The 27495-nt window shown below is 40.8% G+C and overlaps 1 protein-coding gene across 1 annotated transcript in view; it reads right to left on the bottom strand.

Annotated features, from left to right (window-relative positions):
- Positions 1–27495, bottom strand: part of LOC126140405 (serine-rich adhesin for platelets) — a 517162-nt gene that overhangs the window by 435224 nt on the left and 54443 nt on the right. The window lies entirely within an intron of this gene.

Genomic DNA, 27495 nt, shown 5'->3' with positions numbered 1-27495 from the left:
CCATTGCGCCCCCTGTTTGATTCATGTCCGTACGTCCTGGTGGACTATTTCTTAATGTCGGCTGGCTGTTTGCCTATGGAGCCTGGACTCTTATTATAGTCACAAAAGCAAGAATAAAAATTAAAATTTTCTACGGTCACAACAAAATGAACACGGGCGAAATAGCTGAGATAACTTTTTATAATCATTCCTGCCCACGCCTGTGCGCTGCTATGGACGTGATGGTCCGTTTCTGGTATGCTGTGGAAGGGGGCGTTTCCAGCAGCGAGATGACCACCGGCCCTTCCGTAGTCTTCCTAAATGGGTTGTGGTCGGCGCCTACTATGCTGGCTTTTAATGGCCCGCCCTGTTGGCCGTGCGGTCTAACGCACGGCTTTCCAGGCGGGAAGGAGCGCCGGTCCCCGGCACGAATCCGCACGGCGGATTTGTGTCGAGGTCCGGTGAGTCGGCCAGTCTGTGGATGGTTTTTAGGCGGTTTTTCATCTGCCTCGGCGAATACGGTCTGGTTCCCCTTATTCCGCCTCAGCTACACTATGTCGGCGATTGCTGCGCAAACAAGCTCTCCACGTACGCGCACACCACCATCACTCTACCACGCAAACATAGGGGCTACACTCGTCTGGTGCGAGACGTTCCCTGGGAGGTCTACCCGGGGCCAAACCGCACAATAAGCCTGGGTTCGGTGTGGGGGCGGCGGAGGGGTGAAGTGGACTGCGGTAGTCGTCGTGGGGTTGCGGGCCAATGCGGCTGCGGCGGGGACGGAGCCTCTCCGTCGTTTCTAGGTCCCCGGTTAACAGAACATAACATAACATGCTGGCTTTCAAACGACGGCGGGGTGTTCTCCAGAACCTACTGGAAAGAACCTTTTTAAAAGTACAGGCAGAAAGCAGCGCCTGCCAGAGAAGTTCTTTTACTGGCAGCAGGAACTAACCAATGAAATACCTGAATTTTAGTTTCTTCATCTGATACGCGGAAACGCCCCAGTGTTGCAACAATTTCGTGGCGCAGCTCGTAAAATCGAGCAATTGCCCAACATCCCTCACAGACAGAGGAGCATGTAGTGCAGTAGTGCAGCTTTGTGTAGGTGGTGATTTTAAGAGCACCGAGCTATTTTTTTAATATGGTAAGCCTTGTACGAATTCAAAAATGTGTTCCCGTGAACGGGGGTTAATTTCGGCTTACTCGTTTCTGGTTTCCTGGGCATGTATGTGTTCGGTAAGAGGAACTCTTCCGTCAGATGCAGAGTCATTGACTAACTGGAGGTGGAGTTAGATAAGAATGGGTGACTCAGCAAGGTTTTATTGAAGCCCTTACATTTTCCTGCATGGTAGTTCGCTGTGTGCTGGTTTGGTTCGGTCTTTTTCCTTACTGGCTTTAACTCTTATCCTCTTTTGTCTTGTCAGAGTTATCTGCAGAGCTCGCTAAGAACCAGTTGGAGGCGGTATATTGAACAGTTACTGCTCTACTTTTTCCAGTCCAGCGGCTGGAATCGGAATCTCTCTCAAAGTAGTTACATTGTTAAGGTGTACGTACACTACCTGATCAAAAGTAACCGGGCACTCATATGTAATGCAGAATTGGCCACTACATGTGACATGGGACGGACTCTCCGACGTAAAAATTGGGGTGGGGGTGGGATGGAAGGGGTATGGTGCTGTCAGTGGAGAAGCAGTTACAGTAGAATAGCTTCGAACGTGAATTAGTCATTGGATGTCACCCGAGAAACAATTTCAACACGGACGTTTCAACCTTTCTAAACCTATTCAAGTCGACAATTGGTGATCTGACCGTGAAGCGGAAATGCGAAGGAACAACTCATGCACAGATGAACAAGAACCGTCGGTACTGAAGAGGGTAGGTGTAAAACATTGCATGAATTACCGGAACGAATCACTCTTGAGTTCCGAAGTGCTGTCACCAGCCTAGCTATCACAACGACTAAGCTTAAGGAATTGAATGGAGTACTGTGATAGAGCAGCTCCTCATAAGCCACACATATTTGTAGTCACTGTTAAATGAGGCTTGAAGTGGTGTAAAGAGCGACGAAAGGAGTTGTTTGGAGAGATGACTATCCTATGGCGGTCCGATAGAAGATTTTGCGTCTTGAGTTTGGCGAATGCCTTATGAACGTTCATTTGTAGTGCAACAGCGAAGTACGGTACGGTCTCGATACGGTTTTTCGAGTTTAGGGTGTGGTCCACTTATTCCGCTTAAGAAAATTTGTGAACGAATACACTTTACAGAATTGTGTACTCTGTACAGCAAGGTAACAGTTCGGAGACTACGATTGTTTCAGCAACACAATGTACCCTGCCATAAACCAGCATCTGTGAGGCAATGGTTTATGGACAATACCATTCCTGAAATAGACTGGCCTGTCCAGAGTCCCGATCTGTACCAAGTCGAATACTTCTGTGACTGGTTAGAACGTCGCCTTCGTTCCAGACCCTAGCATCCAACATCACTACTATTCCGGTACTGGAGGAAAAATTGGCTCCATTTCATCCGCAGATATGAAGACTCCTCACTGAATGTGTCCCCAACAGAATTCAAGCCGTCATAAAGGCGAAGTGTGGACACACCCCATACTGATGTCCACTCATAGGTATTCCGATACTTTTGCCCAGCCGGCCGTTGTGGCCGAGCGGTTTTAGGTGCTTCAGTCTGGAGCCGCGTGACCGCTATGGTCGCAGGTTCGAATTCTGCCTCGGGCATGGATGTGTGTGATGTCCTTAGGTTGGTTAGGTTTAAGTAGTGCTAAGTTCTAGGGGACTGATGACCTCAGATGTTAAGTCCCATAGTGCTCAGAGCCATTTAAACCATCTGAACTTTTGCCCAGTCAGTGCATTAGTGCCTTAGCAGTAATGATCATTTTAACATCTCGCGGGCCAGAGCGAGATTGTAACACCACAGCTCTTATGCTGTATGAATTTATTTTGCTTTTCCTTTATTTAATGTTACGTTGTTGATTTTCTGTAAGTGTGATTGAATCGATAACGTAAAATTGTGTACTCTTTTCTTTGTCAAACCTTTGATGTCATGATTTGATTCTATGCAAAGTAGTGTATCTGCAATTTATATTCTTTGTCCCATTTGGAGGGAACTGAACTTATTATACGTAATTGTAATTTTGTGTGAATAATTTTTTGTTGAAGTGTCAATATGTGAAAATGTTCTGTTTTATTTAATGTATTTATTTGTTATTATGTAAATTGCTGATCCTCACTTAGGGCTCTTAGTTATTCTGTATATAAAAGGTGTAGTGGTTCCCCTCAGGAATGGAAATCTGTAGCGCGCGCAAATTGTGGTTGGCATAGGTGGAAAAGGTGGAACTGATAGTCAGTCGGAGACGAGCCAGCAGTCGGAAAGGAGCTACCAGTCTGTGCACTGTCAATGTAAAGGTGCATATCATGCTGATTCAGAGAGAGGCTTTTGCTGCTTCTTTCCAATGCCTCGGATGGGTGGATAAATAGCTGGATCTATTCTGGAATTTGTATGAATCATCGCCATGAAGATACGATAAAGTCCGGCAATTCTACCTGTAATTCCACCTACCAACATGCAGTTGCCACCACATTGCGCAATCACTGTAACGTAATACTATATTGATGTACAGTGAAGGATCAGCCTAATGGATGTGTTAGTGTGCTGAAATATAAGGTAATTCATATCGGAATTTATTTACCTACCTTGATTTTACTCCTCATCATAACACCTCTCAGGGTCCTCTCCGTTTGAAGTAAAGTGATTACCGAGTGCCCTTACTGAAAGTACGTTGAAGCCTAGAGCTTTGTAAAATAATGCCTCTTGAACTTATTAAAAAGATAGTTAAAGCTAATGTGGTAACAGAGTGAGTTAAAGCAAATGTTATTTGTCCAATAATAATTTTCCTATTGAAACTGTTATTTAAAGTGCTGTTACCAACTTCAAACTTAAAAGATTGACTGAGGCTTATGAAGTAAATGAACACATTGTTGCCTGTTGTAAATTCTAAAAAGGAGAGTCAGTTTCTTGCAATTTTGTCAATATTGTGTTTCGTTGTAGTGAAAGTGAGAAAGCTGCAGTTGTGAAACGTTACATTCTCATGTATGCCAAGTGTTTGTATCTCTTGTGTGCATATTAACAGTATAAAGACCACTCAGTTTGTGTAAACCCTGAAAGTGATAGTGTTTTTCTGTATCTGTTATAATTTTGAAAATAGTTCCTGCTGCTCCAACTGTTAGCTTCAATCTTAAAACATATGTGTGTTAGAGTTCGTTGCACTCGCGTGTTGCTAAGTCTAGGTTGTGTCTGTTGTGTTGTCCATTATAGTTACTTATACCTACTTTCATAAACGAGAATGTTAATCTTTCTCTTGCCTAATTAGGCTGGCGACCGTTTCCCTTATTCTATAAACAGTATAGCTAGGCAAAATTTTGTTTGTCACTATTCCAATATTAACGTAATTCTGACTTTCATTTCCGATAAGCCACTTCCATTAGGAACAATACGGTCAACTTAACAAAATTCCTCTCAGAGGGTAACACTGCTCTGTTGCTTTGTGCCATAGTTACTTTTACAAAATTGGTTTATGTTATAACCTGCTTCTGGCATTGAGGTTATGGTACAGTAGTTAGCAGACGGGGAGTGTTATACGTGGCGCCGCGTGACAGGACGTTGTTCAGTTTGCACCTACAGACGGAAAAAATTATAAGTAGTTAGCATCTTACAAACATTGAGTGAACATAAAACGTCCAGCGGCACGAACCTGTACATTACTTGACAGAACTAGTAGTGAAAGTTCAGATTAAATAAAAAATAAAAGGTATTAGTACTTAATAATAGCTAAAATGGACAGGAAATTAGAAATAAATGTAGACACACGAGAGCAGAATGCAACCGAGAGCAGTTCAGGCAGCACATCAACAGATGGCATGACGCGCGAGTTAAATTACGTACGTTATCACGCAGACGTTAATAAACAGATCGAAGCTATGTGTGTAGCGCGTACTAAGCAAGACAATGTAGGCGATGTTGTCGAAGACAGTGGCTATGCTGACGAATCGAGGGATATGTTTGAGTCACCAAAAACTGAAAGGGAAGTAGGACTCGAACACAAAATTGTAGCGGAACCTAAAAGTGAAAAGAATCCAGATATGATAGAATTGTTAAAAATGTTGTCTGCACAAATTGCAGCGCAAAATGACAATATCAATGACAATATTAAGGCACAAATTGCAGCACACAGTGACAATATTAATGCACAAATCGCAGCACTAGGGCAACAAAATGTAGAACAAAGACAGCTAATTGCAGCACAGGGTAGTGATATTAGTAAACAGATTGAGAAAGTTGATGTAAAAGTAGACATTGTGAGTAATGAAATTAAAAACCTCAAAAGCGAAATTACTGTCATCAATGGCAATATTGCCAATGTACAAGGACAAATTGATGACATTAACGAAAGATTTGACTCTGAAGTAATTAAAATTCAAGATCAAATTGAACCCTTAGTCTGTACTAAGGTTGACGAAAAGGTATTCGGTATTAAATCCGAAATACAAACCGAATGTAACGCGGAATTTGCTCAGATTAAACAATCTGTAACAGAAACAAGCAGAGCTCTAACCAAACAGATTCTTACTTGCGAAAAGAAGTGTGAACATAACACTTCACAAATCCAAGGCAAAGTGTATGACTTGGAAAGGAAAATACAAACCGGACCTACACATTTTACTGAAAGAATGCCTCTCAGTAAAATATTAGAGGGCGAAGAGAAATTCGACCCTGCAAAGGGGCATAACGGATGGCACCCCCTAGACTTTGTAAAGAACTGCGAAAGAAATTTTCCTGAATATTTGTCTGATCAGGAAAAAATTAATGTTGTAATCAGTGCATTAACGGGAGAAGCAAAAAGGTGGGGGTTGAATCTTGATACTAACCAGATGTCTTTTGAAACCTTCAAACAAAAATTTATTGACGAATACTGGTCAGAACAAAAACAAGACCAGTTGTGGCGTGAGTTTTTAATGGCCAGGTTGTATGACATCAGGGGTAGGCAGACCATGAAAGAATTCTGCGAATCATGGTATAGAAAACTGATACATTTGAAGGCTAGAAGAACTGAAGCTGAGATCGTTTGGGTTCTTTGGCAGAAACTGCCTGAGGATTCGAAACGATATGTTGGGAGTACACACAGTAGTTTTTCTGCGTTCTTGGAAAGGGTAGAGGATGAAGATCACTGGCGAAGAAATCGCGAGTACCGTCCCCATAATAACAATAATTATTCGCGAGAAAGTAATGACCAAGCTGAACGACAGGAAAACGATAGATTTCGTGTAAACACGATTCAAAGAGGTCGTGCGAGAGGTAGAGGAAATTATACGACGCGCGGCAGAGGATACATAGCACGAAATTCACAAACTAGAGACGAAATGGAAAACTAAAGACCGCGTGTGTTACGGGCCGGATTCACGCGGAAACCGGTTTTGGGCCCAAAGAAAAGATGCCAAATATTAGATTCGAGAAGGAAAGACGTGAACTACGGGGCAGGAAGGTTAAGGGCGCGCCTATAGCAGACGGGCGCGGAATGATACATAGTGGCGTTCCCAGTGCGAAGTCACGTGACGGTTTGTGCTCGGGCCAGCCGTTGCCGAAGCAGCGTACATTGCACTTGGCAGCAGACACAAATGGCAGACGTCGGAACAAGATGGCTGCCGTAGAGAGAGATAGAAGAGGCGGGATCGGACACTTCCGATGGCCGGTTTCAGTAGTAGATGAATGTAGAGATGAAAATAAAGTTAATATGTCATATGATAATGATAACTCGGTATCGGAATCGTGTGAAAAGACTTTTTTAAAGAATGAAAGGGAGCCAGAAAAGGCGAGTGGAAAGGAGAACATTTGTACTGTTAATGATGTGTATGAAGTAAAAGACGTAAATGTGGGGGAGGTTGTGATGAATAAAGAGGAAAGGGAGGTAGAATATGCCACGCAAAAGACGTGTGCACAATTAATAATAGGCAAAAATGAGGTAGAGGAGGACGTTAGTAATCATGACATTATGAGCAGTGCAGATGAAATTATTGTTGATGGAAAGGTGTTTAATAGTTTTGATGCAGAAGGGTCTAGTAAGAATTTCGCACGATTACCTGAAAATGACAGCATGGAAGAAAATGAAATGAAAGTTATTGAAGTATGTGACGATTATACTAAGTATGAAGTTGAGGCTGAAATCGTTCAAAGTGATATAACAGAAGTGCCTGACTGTCCAAACGATGTGTATTATGTAGAAAAGGAGTCGGAAAACGAAGTGGCTGAGACATCTAGTGATAATCTGCCTCACTATCTAAAAGTTGCTTTCCTGCTCGAATCTGATAACGAAATAGAACCTAGTGATAGTTCAGACGAAGGAGGGACGACAGATTCAGATACAGATGAATTTTCGGAGGTCGACAAACATAGTTATACCTTTACAGAAAGAGGTTACGAAAAAATTAACGACATCTTTTCGAAACAAAATCCGGAATGTGAAACTGAAACAAAACCGAAAGAGCCGCCGGATGATACTATATTAGGGCGGGCTTTACTAAATGAAATGACAGAAATAGATTTACAGAGACCTAAAGAATGTTCAGAGATAAATATAGTAGACCGTGAACTGTTAAAGATCTGTAAAGATGTAGAGGTCCACAAACCCAAAAAGCCACCTGATATACGATTGAAATCAGTAGGTAATATTTCCTGGAAAGATATTATGGTTGAACAGGATTTATTATGGGAAGAACAGGAGGTAAAGGAACAGAGAATTATTAAACAAACTATAATACCTGTAAATGTTTGTAACACTGAACTGCAAGTACTTTTAGACACAGGATCCCAAATCAGTGCCATATCAGAATCTTTCTTTAATCATATTTCATGTAATCCAGGGTTAGTAATAATGTCTGTTAGTGGAGTGAAAATTATAGGAGCTACTGGTAGATCCAGCAAGCCCATTCAAAAACAAGTATTGATGGATTTTGAAATAGGAAGCCAAAAATTTGAACATGATTTTTTAGTGGTCCCTGAACTAAGTGCTGAAATGATCCTAGGTATTGATTGGCTAGACAAGGAAAAAGTAATTTTAGATTGTGGTAGTGGAAGTGTTAAGATTAATAGGGAAACCGAGACAATAGAAATTAAATTTGAAGGTAACAACCAGGTCCAAGCTGTGAATGTGGAATCCATTTTATTAAAAATAGAATCTGAAAATGATGGTTTATCCCAACTATATGAAATATACCATGTGAGAGGTTTATTGCAGGATGATCAAAAAACTGACAGTCTAAGGGAAATTGTTGGTGTTATCCAAGGAATATCATGTGAACAGATAGATGATTTATTTGATATCTTGAATAGTAATAAGAAAGTGTTCTCTGATAAACCAGGTGTCGTAAATAACTTTGAATACCGTATGGATATCCTGGAACATGAACCATTCTTTGTCAGACCATATCCAATACCTATAGCTAAGAAAGAGGCAGTACAAGCTGAAATTGATAAAATGTTGGAATGGGGGGTAATAGAAAGAAGCAATAGTGAATACAATAGTCCACTTATTATAGTCAACAAAAAGGATGGAGGTGTAAGAGTAGTCATCGATGCACGGACATTGAATAAAATTGTCAGGAGAGAAGTAGATAGGCCTGAAAATTTAGATGATTTATTACAAAAGTTTCATAATGTGAAATATCTAACCAGTTTAGACCTTACTGCTGGCTATTGGCAGATCCCATTACACAAAGATTCTAGGAAATATACAGCTTTTTTGTTTGCAGGAAAATGTTACCAATACAAAGTTGTACCATTTGGTTTGAATACTTCTGTTTCTGTTTTCATTAGGGCTTTGGATTCTGTATTAGGAAAAGAACTTTGTGCCAGATTAACTATATATGTGGATGACCTATTGATTGCTACTGATAACTGGGAAGAGCATTGTGACCTATTAAACAAAACCCTTATTGCTCTTCAAGCAGGGGGCATGACTTTAAAGTTAAAAAAGTGTGAATTTGTGAGACAAGAAATTAAGTTTTTAGGACACATAATAACCACATCTGGGATTAGCAAGGACCCAGAAAAGCTTAATGCTATTGAAAAGTGCCCTCCTCCAAAGAACAGGAAACAGTTGAAAGCATTTTTAGGTCTTTCTGGGTTTTATCGCAAATTTGTGAAAGGGCAAGCTTTTAACAGCCCACATTTAAATAGCTTGTTAAAGAAAAATAGTGTATATATTTGGACATCTGAATGTCAGAAAGATTTTGAAAATTTGAAAACCGAGTTAGTAAGGGAAAACATTTTACATCATCCAGTTTTAAGTGAGCCATTCCACATGATTACAGACAGTAGTGCTTATGGAATTGGTGTTGAAATATTTCAGGAAAACACAGAATCTGGGGAAACTGAACATAATACCATTGCTTTTGCTAGTAGAACATTAACTAAATATGAGAAAAACTATACTATTTCAGAGAAGGAGGCTTTAGCAATCATTTGGGGATTAAAGAAATTTAGGAATTATTTATGGGGACATAAAACTATAATTCATACAGACCACAAGGCATTAACCTTTTTAAATAACTGTCGACTGTTTACCGGCAGGTTGAGTCGATGGGCTTTGTACTTACAACAGTTTGATCATGAGATATTATACATTAAAGGTAGTGACAATTATGTAGCTGATGCTTTATCACGGTTGCCTGAGGGTATGAACAACTTACCAAGGGAAGATAATGAAGATGGCAAATTCCATGTAAGATATATTAAGGAGGTTCCAGGTAGGAAAAGAATTGAGCAAATTTGTAAAAGTATGAGGTTCCACCAGAATGAGGATGAAATTTGGAAATCAGTGAAAGTTAATTTTAGTAACCCGAATTACCCACAAATCTGTAGATTTTACAAGATATTTAATGGAATTTTATACAGGAGAAAGAATACCAGCACTGAAGAATGGAAGGTGTGTTGGCCTAGGCAATTTGAGACTGAAGTAATTGATTATTTTCATCTTGCCTTAGGGCATTGTGGTCCCAAGAAATGCATTGAAAAGTTAAATGATGTTGTTGCAATTAATGTAGGTGTTACTAAGAAAATTACTGAGAGAATAAGATCTTGTGATGTATGTCAGAGGGCAAAAGTAACAAACAAACAAAATCAAGGTTTCATGCAGAATACCGTACCAGAGGACACATTAGAATTACTGTCAGTGGATTTGTATGGTCCTTTACCGAAAACCTCAGGTAATTGGTCTTACATTGTTGTAGTATTGGAAGTGTTCTCCAAATTTATTAAATTATATCCAATCAGGAAAGCCACTGCTAAAGCAGTCTTCAGCAAGATGACTGAGTATTTTAACACCATTGGTAAACCTAAAGCAGTTTTGTCTGATAATGGACCACAGTTTAACTCAAAAATCTGGAAGGAAGGTATGAAGCAACATGGTGTTCAAGTTAAATATATTTCAGCTTACCACCCGGCTAGTAACCCTGTCGAAAGATATATGCGTGAATTAGGGAGGTTAGGTAGAACCTACTGTCACCATAACCATAAGGCTTGGGGCAGATTTGTAAATGACTTTGAAAAGACCATGAACACCTTATACCATGAAACCACAGGTTTTACCCCTGAAGAAATTCTGTTGGACCGTAAAAGTAAAAGTGTTATTGAAGAGATCTTGCAATTCCCCCCTATTGTAGGAATTAACCTGCATGAGAAAAAAGAGTTGGTTAAGAAAAGAATGAAAGAGAAAGCGGCCGCTAGATCTAAAAGGCATGACAATAACCTCAAAACAACTAAATTTAAGCTTGGAGATTATGTTTTAGTGAAGACCCATGAAAAATCTAGTGAAATTAATAATGAAATTTCTAAATTCAAATACATTTACAATGGGCCTTTTGAAGTGCAAGGAACTCCACATGCAAATGCTTATTTTCTTGTGTACCCTAGGTCAAGGAAGCCTTTGGGAGTTAGAAATATAGTTGACCTGAAAAAGTATGTCCACAGAAACCAATGATGAATGAAATATTCAAGCAGGGGGCAATGCACTCTTTGCATTGTCAGGTGCCTGACGAGCACCAGGGACCCGAGTTGTTGTCAGCACTACTTCCATTTCTTTTCGTGCTGCCAACCTTCCTCTTCATCATTCAGAACTTTCACTATCTTCTTTCCTTCTTCTCTATCAGAGTGTGGAAATAATGTAGAATTCTATGTATTGTTTGTGGACAAATAAATGGATAAATAATATGGGTACACTAGAAAATGACCAAGAATAATGAAAGTATGGTGGGTATTGTTAAAGAGAAAATGTAATGGAAAAGCAATTGGAAAGAGAAATATGGATAAGAAAAGGTAAATGAATGCCATAATATGACTAAATGTAAATGTTTTTGAAAATAGGGGCAAATATGATATTGAAAAACTTTGTGTGTTTAAAACTGAGGAGATGAACCTGACTAAGGTATGGGAAATAAGTGTGTGAGGTATGTGTCTAGTGCCAGCAAAAGAGTTGGCAGAAATCACTTGCAATAGGATATGAAATTATTGTCCTGATCTTGATGTATGTAATGACCTAACTGTGTGTGGAAAAGCAATGATAAAGAAGTAGTAAGAAATACTTTATCCTAACTTGATCCTGAATATGACATTTAATTTTTTTTTCTCGATTAATGTTTATGTTACCTGATTGTGTCATTTGAAAAGAAATGGTTTTGTTGCCAGTGTCTAATTACTGTTTCAAAGTTGCAGGTTTTATGTTTTATACCATTAATGCAAATTTTACCAAAGATGTGACATAATGATGAAAAACTTAAATATGATGACAAAAACTGCTCAAAAATGTGTTGATGGGCAGCAAAACAAGACAAAATAATAAAAATGTTGTGGTCCTGAAGCTAAGGACTACAAAATATACGATGTGAGCAGTAACAAAAGGACCTGCCATTGTGGGGCAAGAAGCTGATAAGTGGTCATGAACTGCCAAACCTAGAGGATGGGGCAGTGTGTCAATTTAAAAATGTGTTTTTTGTGTATTCTTAATCTAAATTGTGTTTTTGTGTCTAAATGTGTATGTAAAAAAGACTGCCAAACCAATAATGGGCAGAATGTGTAACATGGACTGCTAGTGCTGAGGCAAGCAGTGAACTAATTTAGGTTTTTTGAGCAATATGTTATGAACTGACTATTCTTATTGAAGTCAGTGAAAAGTTATTATAAAATATATATGCAACTTATTTAAATGGATGTAGATGTTTTTGAAACTAAGTTTTCTTGGATAACTTAAAGTTTTGGACTGCCTTGTTTTAAAACACAGCAGTGATGATTAAAGATAGGCTCTGAATATGTTAGTGTGTTTATGTGCAACAAATATTTTGGACTGCTATTAATGAAGAGCAGCTTTAAAGTTAATTATTTTGAAACAACCTTGCAAAGTTACTTTGGTATTTAAAGAGTCAGTTGGAAAAAGGTTCTCATAGCTGTTTGTGTAAATTTTTTGTACATATGTGGATGCAAACTGATATTTTCAATATTTCATTAATTGCTGAACCTTGTAAAATGTACTGTGATCATTAATATGCTTGTGTGTCTGTGAAATTTTATATTCTCTTAAAATTATTGAGAGACAAACTTCTGTTTTGCTAACTTAGAATGTTCTGTGTTGTTGTATATGTGTATTTTCTTTATTTTATTTGAAGGCTATACCATATTCTACTAATATGCAGATTAATTTTGTACTGTTTGTCTATTAATTGAACTGTGTGTGTATGAAATGAACATGCTTAAAGATATTTTGGGTAATGATGAGAATTAGTTTCCTTAAACCAGTGTGAAATTGAAAATTGCTTTAGATGTTTTACTTTGAAAATCTTTTGGAAGAAATGTATGCAATTTCTTAATGTATATACTGTATGTGTGTAAGGTGTGTATTTTTTTTTCTCCCAACTGAAGTTGGATGAAATAATTTTTTTTTTTTTTTTGCAGCCAGCACCACTTAGGTGTTATAGATGTTTCCTTGAAGTATCCCTTACAGGAAACTTCGACGAAACATGGGGCATGTGTAACACCACAGCTCTTATGCTGTATGAATTTATTTTGCTTTTCCTTTATTTAATGTTACGTTGTTGATTTTCTGTAAGTGTGATTGAATCGATAACGTAAAATTGTGTACTCTTTTCTTTGTCAAACCTTTGATGTCATGATTTGATTCTATGCAAAGTAGTGTATCTGCAATTTATATTCTTTGTCCCATTTGGAGGGAACTGAACTTATTATACGTAATTGTAATTTTGTGTGAATAATTTTTTGTTGAAGTGTCAATATGTGAAAATGTTCTGTTTTATTTAATGTATTTATTTGTTATTATGTAAATTGCTGATCCTCACTTAGGGCTCTTAGTTATTCTGTATATAAAAGGTGTAGTGGTTCCCCTCAGGAATGGAAATCTGTAGCGCGCGCAAATTGTGGTTGGCATAGGTGGAAAAGGTGGAACTGATAGTCAGTCGGAGACGAGCCAGCAGTCGGAAAGGAGCTACCAGTCTGTGCACTGTCAATGTAAAGGTGCATATCATGCTGATTCAGAGAGAGGCTTTTGCTGCTTCTTTCCAATGCCTCGGATGGGTGGATAAATAGCTGGATCTATTCTGGAATTTGTATGAATCATCGCCATGAAGATACGATAAAGTCCGGCAATTCTACCTGTAATTCCACCTACCAACATGCAGTTGCCACCACATTGCGCAATCACTGTAACGTAATACTATATTGATGTACAGTGAAGGATCAGCCTAATGGATGTGTTAGTGTGCTGAAATATAAGGTAATTCATATCGGAATTTATTTACCTACCTTGATTTTACTCCTCATCATAACACCTCTCAGGGTCCTCTCCGTTTGAAGTAAAGTGATTACCGAGTGCCCTTACTGAAAGTACGTTGAAGCCTAGAGCTTTGTAAAATAATGCCTCTTGAACTTATTAAAAAGATAGTTAAAGCTAATGTGGTAACAGAGTGAGTTAAAGCAAATGTTATTTGTCCAATAATAATTTTCCTATTGAAACTGTTATTTAAAGTGCTGTTACCAACTTCAAACTTAAAAGATTGACTGAGGCTTATGAAGTAAATGAACACATTGTTGCCTGTTGTAAATTCTAAAAAGGAGAGTCAGTTTCTTGCAATTTTGTCAATATTGTGTTTCGTTGTAGTGAAAGTGAGAAAGCTGCAGTTGTGAAACGTTACATTCTCATGTATGCCAAGTGTTTGTATCTCTTGTGTGCATATTAACAGTATAAAGACCACTCAGTTTGTGTAAACCCTGAAAGTGATAGTGTTTTTCTGTATCTGTTATAATTTTGAAAATAGTTCCTGCTGCTCCAACTGTTAGCTTCAATCTTAAAACATATGTGTGTTAGAGTTCGTTGCACTCGCGTGTTGCTAAGTCTAGGTTGTGTCTGTTGTGTTGTCCATTATAGTTACTTATACCTACTTTCATAAACGAGAATGTTAATCTTTCTCTTGCCTAATTAGGCTGGCGACCGTTTCCCTTATTCTATAAACAGTATAGCTAGGCAAAATTTTGTTTGTCACTATTCCAATATTAACGTAATTCTGACTTTCATTTCCGATAAGCCACTTCCATTAGGAACAATACGGTCAACTTAACAAAATTCCTCTCAGAGGGTAACACTGCTCTGTTGCTTTGTGCCATAGTTACTTTTACAAAATTGGTTTATGTTATAACCTGCTTCTGGCATTGAGGTTATGGTACAGTAGTTAGCAGACGGGGAGTGTTATAAGATATGAGACCGATCTTAAGACTCATATCGTTTTATACTTAATTTGGGTCCGCCAATAAACGCTTCCGGTTTCGTCTGCGGAAAAATACGTCGCGCAATTTATATGGCGCACCATACGTCGTTGAGACTGAATGGATCCTGGCAGCATATGTGATATCGTGGCACGCCATGGAAGCTACTGATGAGACAAAGGGACCGTTCAATTGCATCGGCAGTTCTGAAAGTATCTCGCCTTAGTGGGACCCACACTTGAGTCATTTCCACGATGTTTTTTTTTAGTGACTGAATGTATATCTATCAGTGCCAATGACCAAAGTCCTACGGTCTGCTACTACTGAGCTTGTTATACAGAGGTAATTGCAGGAGCTGACTGATTCCAACTGTGACACACTGATATTGTAATCATGTAAAACTTTTTGCGGTTATCAGTACACTGTTTTACATCTCCGAACATTTAAAATACATTGTTTTCAGAATACACACTGGTTGGCGTGGAGGATGTAATTCTGCTTTAGATACCTTAGTAGATTTGCATTCAGATTATGGCTCCGAGCACTATGGGACTTAACTTCTAAGGTCATCAGTCCCCTAGAACTCAGAACTACTTAAACCTAACTAACCTAAATACATCACACACGTTCATGCCCGAGGCAGGATTCTAACCTGCGACCGTAGAGGTCGCGCGGTTCCAGACTGTAGCGCCTAGAACCACCGGCCACCTCGGCCGGCCATTCAGATTATGGTCTACGACTTTACAACAAATGGATGTCAATGACATTCAACGGTGTACCGATCTCTTCTGCAACCCTTGTGGTAGACAGGTGTTAGCTGCACTTTCTTCCAGCCACAATGCAGTTTTCTGGTCATTCATCTTTTCAGTGATGCGAGATTTAAACTGTGTCGCAGTATTCTTGTGTCTTCCTTTGCAAAGTGTTTCTGCTTTTGTTTTGCTCTCCTCCGTCTCACTTCCTGTGTCATCCTTCAGAGTCCGGTCCGGACACTAAAACTGGTGCCACCGACAGTCTTTACAAATCATTAGAAGTTCGTTGGCTTTTGAGAGAGATCTTTCGGTAAGATAATGCCACGACAGGAGCAAACTTGAATGCAACTTCTCTATACAATCTGGCAGGGCTTCCATCGGGCCACGGGGCCTTTTGCACGTGCAGCTCTAAACCTCCAAGTCCTGTTTACCACAAGGCTGCCTCATTATCGGCGGTCAGCGCTCTCTGAGCGTCGCCCATCAGCGATGCGGATAATGAGCGGACAGCCGCCAGCGCCGTAGGCGGCGGACGTGGCGGGTTTTGGAGACGGCAGGCGCCCAGCGCCCACGTGTGCCAGTTTGGTCCAAACAGGAAGAGCGTGGTCGCGTCGGCTGCCAACAATGACTGCTCGTCGTTGGCGGCGTATGACTTCACCCACGAGGGCTAGCCAACAATTTTTTTCTTCCTACTGCAGATGTTGATAGCGCTGAGTGGGGAGAAACCACAAAGGCAGTCCCACAGGGTTCAATTTTGGGTCCACCCCTATTTCTCATATAGGTGTGTGACTTTCCACTTAACATTCTACAAGCAGATTTTGTACTTATTGCAGACGATATGAAAAGGTATGAAAGGGTATTAAAAGGTTATGGGTAAATTTGGAGATGATATGGTGGAGGCCAACAGGAACGGGAAACAACTCTTGGATTTCTGTGCCAGTATGGGCTTAGTAATCACAAACTCCTTTTTAAAACATAAGAACATTCACCGGTATACTTGGGAAGGCAGGGAAACCAGATCTGTCATTGACTATATAATAACAGATCAGGAATTCAGAAAGGCTGTGAGGGACACACGTGTATTCTGGGGATTCTTTGATGACACTGATCATTATTTAATCTGCAGTGAAATTGGGATTGTGAGGCCGAAAGGCAGGAGGTCAGGTCCATATGTAGGAGGATAAGAGTGGAGAAACTTCAGGATAAGGAAATCAGGCACAAGTACATAACAGCGATCTCAGAAAGGTACCAGTTAGTTGAATGTAGTCAATTACAGTCATTGGAAAAGGAATGGACAAGGTACAGGGACACAGTACTAGAAGTGGCTAAAGAATGTCTTGGAACAGTAGTGTGTAAAAGTAGTCTGCAAAAAATAATTTTAAATATAACTGCAGGACTAGAACTGAGAAATAATAAGTTCATTAATGTAAATTTAGATCCTGGCGGAGGTTCGAGTCCTCCCTCGGGCATGGCTGTGTGTGTGTGTGTGTGTGTGTGTGTGTGTGTGTGTGTGTGTGTGTGTCCTTAGGATAATTCAGGTTAAGTAGTGTGTAAGCTTATGGACTGATGACCTTAGCAGTTAAGTCCCATAATATTTCACACACATTTGAACATTTTTTGTAAATTTAGATCAGTGCCATGTGGGACCTTGAAAATGGCCAGCATGTAGCCATCCATTGAAACTAATCATGTATACCCATCATTTAAATTTAAAAAATCGTTCAAATACTCTGTGGAACATGTAACTAAGAGTCTAATTGAATAACAAACTGACTCAACAGTGTCATGTCTCATCCTCGCGTGCATTAGCTCTGTTGGTTCAGTGAGAAGCTCTACACGCAGTAATTTCAGAGCGTTTACTGAGTGCCTCGTCAGCCTTATGCACAAAAGAAAGAAGTGAGGCGAGTGAGTCGGTACAGCGTAAGCAGATTACGCGCAGCAATCAAGAATAATACAGCAATAAGTTCTGCTACTGGAACTGTAATTCAAAACAAGGGACTTTTTCAGTACGGCTTAGCGATGCTCGCATACCGTTAGCCAAGACCCTAGTGCGGATGGTCAAATACAGTACTGATAAGTCATATATATATATGGTATTTAACAATCATTTTCTGAATATTGCTGGTGAATGAAATAAAAGCTAAGTTTCTACGGGCAATCATATAACTCTCTAGGAAAATGTCTTTCCGAGATTAATGGCTGAAATACTCCTCTGTGATAATGACAAGGGGGAGACTGAGAAAATAATTAAATCACTGAAGACTAAGGACTCTCATGGATATGATGGACTGCGTAGTAGAATATTGAAGTACATGTTAGCTCTGTGATTAGCCATATCTGTAATGTTTCCTTTAAGAATGGTCAGTTTCCTGAACGATTAAAGTACTGAGTAGTAAAGCCGCTGAATAAGATGGGACAAATGGATAATGTAGACAATTTTAGATCTATTTCTGTGACATCAGTGTTTGCTACAGTTATTGAAAAGGCTGCAAATGGTTCAAATGGCTCTGAGCACTAGGGGACTAACATCTGTGGTCATCAGTCCCCTAGAACTTAGAACTACTTAAACCTAACTAACCTAAGGACATCACACACATCCATGCCCGAGGCAGGATTCGAACCTGCGACCGTAACAGTCGCGAGGTTCCGGACTGAGCGCCTAGAACCGCAAGACCACCGCGGCCGGCTGAAAAGGCTGCATGTGTAAGGATAATTAATAATTTTATATCACATAATTTGCTATCAGATGTACAGTTCGGCTTTAGAAGTGGTTCAACAACTGAAAATGCTGTATTCTCTTTTCTCTGCGATGTAATGGATGGATTAAACAAAAGGTTTCAAGCGCTAGGCATCTTTTTTGATTTAACTAAGGCGTTTGATTGTGTTGATCACAAAATATTGCTCCAGAAGTTGGACCATTATGGATTACGGGGAGTAGTTCACAATTGGTTCACCTCTTACTTTTACACCAGACAGCAAGAGGTCATTATTCACTTTGGTGAGAATGGGTGTGATGTGGCCGGCCGGTGTGGCCGTGCGGTTCTAGGCGCTTCAGTCTGGAGTCGCGTGACCGCTACGGTCGCAGGTTCGAATCCTGCCTCGGGCATAGATGTGTGTGATGTCCTTAGGTTAGTTAGGTTTAAGTAATTCTAAGTTCTAGGAGACTGATGACCTCAGATGTTAAGTCCCATAGTGCTCACAGCCATTTGAACCATTTTGGGTGTGATGTGGGGTCTGAGTGGGGCAGGGTCAAATGGGGGGAACCCCAGGGATCAGTTCCTTATTTGCAAAATGATACACCCTATAGTATTACAGGTAGTTCTAAAATATTTCTGTTTGCCGATGACACTACCTTGATAGTAAAGGTGCAACAAAGGCTTTGTTTCAAATAGTGCAGTTCATAAGTTCATGGCTTGTAGAAAAAAAACTAATGCTAAATCACAGTAAGACCTAGTTTTTACACTTTATAAAATCACAGTTCACGAAAACCCGACGTTTTAGTTTCACAGAATGGGCATATGATTAGTGAAACTGAACATTTTAAATTTCTAGGTGTTCAGATAGATAGTAAACTGTCGTGGAAAGTCTATGTTCGGGATCTTGTTCAAAGACTTAATGCTGCAATTTCTACTATTCAAACGGTATCTGAAGTAAGTGATCGTTCGACACTGAAAGTAGTCTACTTTGCTTATTTTCATTTGCTTATGTCGTATGGTATTATATTCTGGGGTTAACTCTCCCCATTCTCAAAGGATATTTTTGGCTCAGAAACTGGCAGTTTGGACAATAAATCGTGTAAGTTCGCGAACCTCTTGTCGACCCCTGTTCACTAGCCTGGGTATTCTGACATTGGGCTCTCAATACATACATTCTTTACTGTCGTTTCTTGTTAACAACATCAGCTTATTCCCAAGAATTAGCAGCTTTCACTCATTCAATACTAGGCACAAAACCAATGTGAATTTGGATCACACGTCCTTGACTCTTGTGCAGAAAGGTGTGCAGTGTACCGCTGCACCCATTTTCAATCAGCTACCACTAGAATTCAAAAACCTTAGCAGTAATCCTCGCCCTTTCAAATCGAGACTGAAGTGTTTCCTCATGGATCACTCCTTGTATTCCGTCGAGGAGTTTCTTGAAAAATTAAGCTGATTCCTATGTTATATTGTTGACTGCGTTTATATAAACTTGTGGCTTGTCTTTTTTTCGGGGTTCGTGAACATTTCATTTTATCTGTTATTACTTTTCTGTAGTAATGTCATGTAATGACACGTTCCATGACCTTGGAAATTTCCTCCTCGATTTGGTCCTACAGAACTAGTCGTGTAAAATAAAATAAAAATACTAGCCAGGAATCCAACTGAGCGATTTCGATTATAACGGGACTTTTTTTAGACAACAAGGCACGAATACTGAAGGACGCAGCATGCAAGGCAAGTGACTGGAGAGCGAAACTGGGCCGCGAGCGCAGCAGTATCAACAGGTGGCGGCGGCCGCGTCATCAGCGAAAACACCTGCAGGAAGCGCAACCTGTTTCTGCACTTGGCGCACGCCACTCTGAACGAGTTACGTCCCTACAGCACACACAGGTATCGTCCGCGTATTCCGTGACAGCATAGTTACATCGTGAAATTAGCCACGGACAAACATTCAACAGGTTGAACGGTTATCCGTGTAAGATAAGACTCCTCAATAACGCCAATAAAGCTATTAGCAATGATAGTTGACGTCAACATCAAATGGCTTGCCTAACAAAACGACATAAGACCAGAGAGGAACAGGGCTCAAATTTAGGCAGAATTACGGGAGCTCCAGGATTACATCAATAACATCGATTTCATAACTTCTAAAAAGGCCCGATTGGCGCCAAATATTTGGCCGTTAAGGAGAGACAAATCTTTGTCTTCCATATGCCTAAATATTTCAATTTCTTCCAAAATGTTTAACTTCTTACCATTTTGCGCAAAATGCAAAATCTTTAGATTTTGTACTTGCGGAGGACTGTGGACACTGGTTTTAAGGTGTTGGGCAAAGGCAGAGCTCTGTTTTACCTGTCCCCATCTATTACGGAGATGTTCTTGCAGTCTAATTTTGAAGGTTCTGACTGTTTGTCCAACATATCCTACATTACAATCGCGACACTCCAGCAGATATACCCCCGATGCCAAAAGGTTGTTCTTTTTAGGTGATTCATTATGTATGTACATAAACTGGAGATTGGTAGCCGCGGAAAACACTATACGAGAGCCCTCTCCCCGGAAAAGTTTTGCAAAGTTCATAACAAAAATTGCCCATAAAAAAAATGTTCAAATGTGTGTGAAATCTTATGGGACGTAACTGCCAAGGTCATCAGTCCCTAAGCTTACACACTACTTAACCTAAATTATCCTAAGACAGACACACACACCCATGCCCGAGGGAGGACTCGAATCTCCGCCGGGATCAGCCGCACAGTCCATGACTGCAGCGCCTTAGACCGCTAGGCTAATCCCTCGCGGCAAGTTGCCCATAAACGGCAAAGAAATGTAATTGTACTCCGCGACAGAAGGTGCATTGGGTGTACTACGAAGGGGCATCGTAGTTCTGTCTTGGTAAATCTTATCAACGAGCGCAACACTGTAGCCATTATTAAGGGCGATATTGTCAAGTTCTCTATTAACTGTGTCTTCAGATAATGGCAATTCGCATAGACGCGTGATCATAGCCCTAAAAAAAACTAATCTTATGCTAGCGAGGAAGGCAGGAAGGAGCATGAATAATAGCATCTGTGGTCGTGGGTTTCCTAAAAATATCTATGGATACTTTGTTATCACGTAGCTGTAACCGCAGTTCTAGGTAATTGAGAACTCCGTCAGTATTCATAACTCATGTGTGAAAATCATCTATGGGTGAAGGGCATTAAATTCATCAGCCAAACCCGCAATTTCTGATTCGTCTCCATTAAACACAACCAGAATGTTGTCAACATAACACCGATAAAATAAATTTTTTTGACAAAAGTAGGTATTGCGTTTAAATACCTGGAGCTCAATGTAGTTAACGAAGACATTAGCTAAAAAACCAGCCAAAACGCTGCCCATAGCCAGGCCATCTCTCTGACTGCACATGTTGTCATTGAACGAGAAATAATTATATGCCGTAAGAATTCGAAGAAGAGAGATAACCTCGATAATTTCATCTGTTATCAATCGCTTATTATGAAAGAGATCCTACTGGATATCATAATGGTTTCTTCTATCGGCACATCTGTGTATAAATTCTTTATGTCAAGGGATAACAGACGACAGCCTGTCGGGAAGACTCAGTCCTGTAACAACATCAAAGTCATCCTACTAGAGGGGAGAATGATCGATGCTTAAAGGCTCTAAGGTCATTAGAGACTGAACCTTGCCTATTTGGCTAATGAACCTTCCGTACTTTATGGAAACCACGAAACATTTATAACACGATGGTCAGACTAGGATTTTAACCGCTCTCCTTCTGATTATGATTGTAGTGTCTTTACCAGTGTGTCAACCCATTCAATCGCACAAGGTCAACATTTGAGTTAGGATGACGATTTGCTCCATAGTTCTGAGACTTATAGCTGATGATGAAGTTGTCTGTTACGAAGTGATGTCTGAAGAAAACTGTACAAATATGCAGCCGGATCTTGACAGTATTAGAAAATGCTGCAAAAACTGACAACTTGCTTTAAACGCTCAGAAATGTAAAATTGTGCACTTTACAAAACGAAAAAACGTAGTAGTCTTTGACCACAACATCAACGAGGCACAAATGGAATCGCTCAACTGATACAGATACATGTGCGCAACAATTTCTAGGAATATGCAATCGAAAGTTCACATGCCTCAGTCGTAGGTGAAGCACATGGCAGACGGCGGATTATTGGTAGAATACTAGGGAAATGTAACCAGTCGACAAAGAAGACTGCAATAAAACAACCCGTGCGACCCTTCCCAGAAAGTTGCTTAAGTCTGTGGAACAAGCGCCAGGTGCGACTGACAGGGAATTTTGGACGTATACAGAGAAGCACAGCGCAACTGGACACAGTTTGTTTCACCCCTGGGAGACTCTCACTGGGACTGCCAGGTTGGCGACCCAATTGGTTGCCGTAGGTAGCTCTTCCCATTGGAATGACGGAAGTATTCGTCTCTATTCGGTTTCCTGGCAAGTTGGATTTCGCACGAGACCTGAGACTGACATTGTTATTCATTCCCCATTGTCTGTCTTCTGAACTTTACTGTGTCCGTCCCACTCTCTCTCCAAAGAAGCCATTGTGTTAACTCGCCCCGACAAGGAAGGAAAGGCCATAATTATGTCGTCAAATGTGTGCCATGCAGTTGCTCCGTCTTCTCCCTTGCTCATATCATTTGACACCTGTTTTTAGAACTACGTAGCTGTAAACACCTAACATTGTCCCAGTATTACAAGCCCGGTTTTGTAACGACGAATCAAAATATTCGTAGTACTACAAAGATACGATCTCTTAAAAAGTCTTCCGCGCGTGATTAGCCGAGCGGTCTAGGGCGCTGCAGTCATGGACTGTGTGGCGGGTACCGGCGGAGGTTCGAGTCCTCCCTCGGGCATGGGTGTGTGTGTGTGTGTTTGTCCTTAGGGTAATTTAGATTAAGTAGAGTGTAAGCTTAGGGACCGATGACCTTAGCAGTTAAGTCCCATAAGATTTCAGACACATTTGAACATTCTTAAAAAGTCTCTGAAGATTCTGTAATTTGTTGAAGCTGGCGGGGACATTCGCGGGAGATTGGTCTTTCGGTTTGGTTGGTTTCTTGCACCAACTGTGCCGCGATGGTCGCGATGACGCTAACACGAAATGAATCTGTTGAAATGTTGAATTGTACGGACGTGTTTGCGTATCTCGAACACCAGTCCCGTGGAGGTAATTGGGAAGTTCCAGAGACGGAGGCAGACCTTTATGACGAATGTCGTTGGACACACAGCTGGAAGATTACGTCTCTGTCGGGTCATCATGGCAGTCTCTCAGACCACATCGCAAGGAGGTAGTAGCTATCCATTTCCTGCAGTCGTAACTGCGTCCATTTCGCAACATTAAGATGAGACGATTTGCGGTTGTTAAGCCACCAAATAAGGAAGTATCCCATCTCCATTTGTTTCATTTATACGAACAGAACACAATTATAGCTGTAACACTGACAGACATGATGGCCAAACAGTTAACTTACCTTACGAACAAAAGTACAAAAATTTAACAGCCTGCCATCAGCCTTTCTTCGCAGGGCACCTTGACGGTATTCGAAAAAGTGGTCTTAATACCGTCACCGAATCAGTCGTCGCCCATTTTTCAAATGCGCATTGGCCTATGTATAGATGGCGCATTTGGTATGCGTGGGGCAATTTTACGTAACTCTACTGCGTAACAAAATACTAAACAACATGCTCCAGATTTTTCCGAGTTATTGCTGTTTTGTACTTCTGCCTTTAATTTTCTGAAACCTTTATACGGAGCTGGAATCGTGCTTTCGAGTGTCGATTTATTAGTCCACTTTCGAACATTACAAGTGTTATTGACTTAAGGAAAGCAAGTAATACACTCTGTTCCAGGAAGCAAAACAACGTAGCGACAATAATAACATACGGCAGTAAAGGGCGAAACTTAACAGATCTGCAGTGCGATCCGTAAATCTTGACTACAGGCGTTATTAGTGGAAACTTGTAAGGAGTACTGTTATCTGTGCTGTCATGACGTAGCAAATCGTACTTCTCTCTCAAAGCTGGTATCTGTTATTTTTCGCCGGCAGTCAGAATATACAAGAGAAGGCTGCAGTTGAGAGAAGAATTAATGTTGATCCGCCAGTAACGTTTTCTATTCTATCCGCGAAACTGTAGGTCACGTCATTTTGTCTCGCGCGTCGCTCATCGCCAGGAGTTCGTCGGTTCAGGCTCCGGTTGTAAGTGAGAAGCTCCGAGGAACGGACGGAAGGAACGTTTCATTTATTATTAAGTAAATTCTTACATTGGATGATCTTAAGTTTTTAGAAATGGCCATGCAATGGCCAAAGTAATTCAAAGTTAAAATTGCAATGCTGCCTGATTCAGCACCTAAGCTGCAGCCTTTTCGTTTTAGAAATAAAAAGAAAAACATCATAGACGTGAAGCTTGCGACCGTGCTTCTCCACAGCGCGTTGACGCCGTTCCAGATGGTCTATCGGGCTCAATAGCCTGCCTCCAGTGGGGCTGAACCTGGAAGCCTGCAGGCAGGGAAAGAGGCAGCCCTCGTGTGTGTGTGTGTGTGTGTGTGTGTGTGTGTGTGTGTGTGTGTGTGTGTCGCGGTCCAGCGAGCACGCAGTCGGCTGCGGACGGACGTCGCCTCATTGTGCGTGCTACTCAAACCGCGACCGCATCTGCGGTGTCTGCATACAGTCACGGCACATTCTCGGTGTGGAGTTCCACGTGCAGCACTTACACTCCCCATTCCCGTCCACCTTAATGAGATTTCGCCACGAAGAGCTGACGAGGAGGGGACGGAAAGGTGGGGCATAGTCACGCGAAAAACCTTTTTCCGTAAAACTACCAACGTAAAGATCTCGCTGAAACAAAAAGTGGCGGTGCGTTGTGGAACACGGTTGCGAGGGTCCTCCATCCTAACTTTTTTCCCAATTTTAAGCTTACTCTTTAGTCTGGCTGCATACTGAGACTCGATAGCCTTGCAGCAACAGTTGATTGAGCTGAATCCAGCAGTAAAAATAATCGAATCCTTCCCAACTGACAGTGTTTTATGGAGTATCGTTATTGTTGTCAACCACTCTTAAAGCTGCGGATGCGGCGAGGCGTGTGTGTCGGAATAACCAAGGTGAAATTTTACCATCTCAAAATTATATTAGATTTAATCATTCCAGTATACCTGAAATTCATTGTGTGTGTTGGCATACGGGATTTTTCAAATCAAAGTGTAACTTCAACTGGTTCTTGGAGGACGAACAGTTCGAATAATAAGTAGTACTCGTAGTATATTTTTTGACCCATCATTAACATGTTACTGAAGGAAGACTTATAATTGGCCGATCTGAGACTCACAACAGCAGTAATGTGCCAGTGTCGCTAATATCTTCGTGACAGTGTTACAGGATCAATGCCCTCCATCTGGCGTCGTAGAGGCTGTGATTTTTGAGTCAGCGCCTTTAATAGATGGTTATTTGATTATTTTCACTCATTTGGTAAAGCTGGCAACCTGTGACATTTCCATATGTCTGAAGTGACACGTAGCTATGATAGAAGATCTCAGTCACTTCTGCAGTCTGGCCGCAAAGTAGTTGTGTAGGATTTTTTCGATTCAGATTATATCTCAATTTATCCATTATGAAATAGTCGTTGAAATCCTGCTACTATAAAAACAATGTTCTTTTCTCGTACAGTGCAGGCTTTCACGGCCGGAATTGGCGTCCTTTGTGATTTAAGTCGTCATCAGAGGCTATAAAGATTCAGATAGCTGCACGAAGTTAAACTCGGCAAACCGAACTGTTTACAAGTGGCTAAATAGTTTATAAGTATCTACACAACGTTCAGTCTGGAACCGCACGACCGCTACGATCGCAGGTTCGAATCCTGCTTCGGGCATGGATGTGGGTGATGTCCTTCGGTTAGTTAGGTTTAAGTAGTTCTAAGTTCTAGGGGACTGATGACCTCAGATGTTAAGTCCCATAGTGCTCAGAGCCATCTACACAACGGACCATGCGCTAGGGCTAGGTAACCAATAAATTGAGTCTCCGATATTATATGAAACATTGACAGAAAAGTGATTAGACTAGTTGCTGGTCTTGGTGCTAAATGAAGCAAACAGCACCATCACTTCCCCACTACAAGCTAAGTAACACACGTCGGCTATTTGGACAACGGTCTGATAACGTCGTGAACTGACCATTGCATGTATACAGGAAAATAGTTCGGCTTCCTGAACTTATTTAAGTTTGTACTAATATGAGTCTTTATACGTTGTGATGATGTCTTCGTCGATGGAAGACGAAACGTTAGGCAGAGAAATGTGTGTTGGACGACAGCCTAATGCTAATAAAATAAAAATCGCCAAGAATGTTTTTGTTATATGAGTACAATTACATTTTCTGCTGGCAGTCACGATTTATCTTTATTTCCCGCACAATGCAGTTCGAGAAATAATTCCCGTAATCAAATCCGTTTTTTGGAAACAATGATGTTTTTAAGCGCGATCTTTGCGATGTGTGAGCTTCTGCAACATTCTCGTTCTCTGATGTGGAAGCTAATGTACACGGTGATTCAAAGATGCTTTTGCAGACTTTGTGGACCAGGGCCGGTTTAAGGCCAAAGAAATGCAAGCCGCTGCTTGGGGCGCAAAAAAAAAAACTGTAATATCTCTGTACAGGACGTATCACAATAAGGAGCTGCTACCTGGGGCCCCAAGCTGAGTGGGGCACTCAGGTGTCAAATTCCTGTACAGTGCGTACCACAGTTAGTAGCGAAAATTGACTCGGATGAAAGTGTACGAGAGAAAAAGGGGAACGAGAGAGCGGTAAATGATAATTAACTTCTGTGGAAAACTGCTCTGGAAATGGGCTTTTTGGGGCAGGTTCATTACACCAGAGCAGGAATATATGTAAACAAACATACGGGCAAAAATCCTTAATTTAATTATGAAACTGCGCATTAAATACATGAGCTATATTTCTCAGTCTGAAAGCCTCATCAACTCAGAAACACGTGACAAGACAGCTTACTTCCACACACGCAGTCAGTCGTCGAATCATAGACTGTCTCACCCTTTCAAATATTCCGTGACAGTGTGAAATGATTTTTCAGGCTTCCGTGACGCGTCGATGAAGAATTTCTGCATGCAAATTGACTGCTGTATGAACCAATAATTGTTGAAGGTGCCTCCAGAGATAAATGTCCAAACGACTGGTTCTGCTCTACCTATCCGTCTGTC

This window comes from Schistocerca cancellata, chromosome 1, assembly GCF_023864275.1.
Source record: "Schistocerca cancellata isolate TAMUIC-IGC-003103 chromosome 1, iqSchCanc2.1, whole genome shotgun sequence".
Classification (NCBI taxonomy): domain Eukaryota; kingdom Metazoa; phylum Arthropoda; class Insecta; order Orthoptera; family Acrididae; genus Schistocerca; species Schistocerca cancellata.
Note: the sequence above shows the minus strand (reverse complement) of the source record. Positions and strands in the feature narration are given on the sequence as shown.